The sequence below is a fragment of the Chrysochloris asiatica genome, unplaced genomic scaffold, assembly GCF_000296735.1.
Source record: "Chrysochloris asiatica unplaced genomic scaffold, ChrAsi1.0 scaffold00641, whole genome shotgun sequence".
NCBI classification, from domain to species: Eukaryota; Metazoa; Chordata; class Mammalia; order Afrosoricida; family Chrysochloridae; genus Chrysochloris; species Chrysochloris asiatica.
Genome location: NW_006409159.1, coordinates 85,009 through 87,657, shown reverse-complemented (window position 1 = coordinate 87,657; position 2,649 = coordinate 85,009).

Below are 2,649 nucleotides of genomic sequence, written 5' to 3'. Positions count from 1 at the left end.
CCCACATGACTGCTAGCTGGAGACCTCAAGTCCTTGCTGGCTGTTAGCAGAAAATGGCAGTAGGAACCAGTGGGCTCTTCACAGAGCTGCTTGAGTATCCCCACAATATGGCAGCTGGCTTCCCCTAGAGCAAGCAATTCAAGAGGGGAAGGCTTTTCTGTCTCAATCTTGGACATCACGCAGCTTCACTTCCGCCACATTCTGTTTGTCAGAGGTGACTCACTAAGTACACTCATACTTAAGGAAAGGGAAATTAATTTTGTCTTTTAAAAAAAAATAATTTTGAGGAGAAATATTAAAGAATCTATGGACATAGTTTACAACCACCAGTGCTACCCAGTTCCTCCCCACCTTGAAGCAGTTCTCTGGGGTTCTGTCCTTGACACCATGACTGATTAAGGGCCCTCAATCGCTGTGGGTTAATGTACCAGACAGCAAAGCCATTTGACTGCAAAGTCGGCGGTTCAAGCTCACCAGCTGCTTCTCAGAAACCCTATACAGGGTCGCTATGGGTTGGAACCAACTCAATGGCACTTAACAACAACAACAACATCTGCCTTCTGGAGTCCTGGTGTGGCACTTTGAGTTAATGTACTAGACTGAAAAGTCCGTTTGAACTACTCGGCACAACAATCTACCTCCCAGGAGCCCTGGTGGCACAGTAGTTCAGGTGCTCAGCTGCTAACTGAAAGGTTGATGGTTTGAACCCACTAGCTGCTCTGAAGCAGGAAGTCTGTTTCTGTCAAGATAAAACCCTGACAATCCGATGGGGAAGCTCTAATTCTCCCTATGGTGTGGCTCTGAGTCAGAATCTAATAGATGACCAAGAGTTCATTTTTTACTTTGCCCTGCCTCTCATGGAGATTCTCTCCCACTCTCTAGCTACATCCTTTCCTCCAAACTTGCACCATTGATACTTCTACCTCCAAATCTCCTTTCTGCTTCTCAGTCTCTAGACTTAATTTCCTCAAAGGTGGGCTGGGAGCTGCCCTGAGACCTGATGGCCTTGGCCCCTCAGGATTGCACATTTGCGGGAAAGGGGTCTCAGTGCTGAGGCAGAGGGTCCTGACCAGAAGATTCATCAAAATGAGAGACCCCATGAGAGACTCGAGCCCAAGCACTGGCTGCTCCACTCAGCACACATGCAACCTGTGATCTGAGGAGTGAGGACTCATCACCCACAGATCTTTCCAATGTACTTGTGAGACGGGAGGGGAAACTGAGGCAGGCATGTTTTTTTCTTGACTTCATTTCAAGAGTTGGACTTAGTACGTTGTTGCGGTGGTTAAGTGTTGTCAAGTTGGTTCTGACCTGTAGCGACCCTGTATAGGGTTTCCAAGGAGCAGCTGGTGAGCTCGAACTGCCGACCTTGCAGTTCAAATGGCTTTGCAGTCTGGTGCATTAGCCTACAGCGCCACACCAGGACTCCATATGGGTGTCCAATGGCAGGAATTGCTGACTCTTCTCTCTGTCTTGGCTTGGTATTGGAGTATGACAGCCATGAGCAAGCTCCTCACAAAGCCCCAACTATAGGGAACAGAACTGAGCAAAGACCCCAGTTGCTGGCTTTTAAATCCACCCCCTCATTTGTGTGGTGGTAACACTTCCCACAGTCTTCAGTACAGGCCCATTTCTGGGAGATCGGAGACTCCTCAGATGGCTGTCTTTGACTCAAGGACTCTCAGATGGCTTTGCTGAGTCTACCTTGGGTCACAAAACAATCTGGGAATACTCCCAGGCAATTTACCTGTCTGCTTCACTTGGGATTGGGGCTGGGATTGGCGGATAAATTCCAAGATGCCCTAGAGAATGTGAATTTCAGGTAAACAACAAATAAATTTTAGTTTAAGTACATCCTATGCAACGAGATGGATTGGCCAAGTGGCAGCATCGATTCAAGCGTGGCAACAGTAGTGAGGTTGGTCCACGTCTGGCTTCATTAGAGCCACCAGCTGGTACGGTTTTGGGGATGGGCCCTCTTTTGCTGCTAAAGGCCACATTGCTGGGGGATACTTTCCCAAGGTCCAATTTGGAATGCAACTTCAAAAGTAAGTTCTAAACCAATTTTCCAATTCCATGGAACTATAAGAGAAAATGCAGATTTCTGGGTTCCTCCCTCCAGATATTCAGATTCTGTAATCTGGGGCAGAAGTGGAGGGGCATCAGTTTGCAGTTTTTGGCAAGCCCCACAGTCAATTTTGAAACTGTCACAGGAAAAAGAACTGTATTTTGCAAAACTTTCCATGCCCATTGTCTACTCAAAGCTCCCTCCAGGATCCAAATTCAATAGAGATCAGTAGTCAGGTCATCAGAAGTCCCTGAGTAGTACAAATGCTTTAATGGAAAGGTCAACGGTTCAAATTCACCCAGAAACACCTTGGAAGAAAATCCTGGAGCTCTACATCCAAAAGATGAGTCATTGGAAAACCTATGGAGGCTTTGACACACATGGGATTACCATGAGTCAAAACTGAGTCAACAACGAGCTGGTTAAGTTAAGAGATCCAGGCAAAGAGAAAGTTTGTTTTCATTTTTCTCCTCCACATTTCTTTCTATTTATTTATTTTGGAAGCCTTTCTCTGGGTTAGGAAAAAATTTACTAAGCATTTTAGTCTCTGAGAAGCTATAGCATGCTTTCTTTCTTTCTTT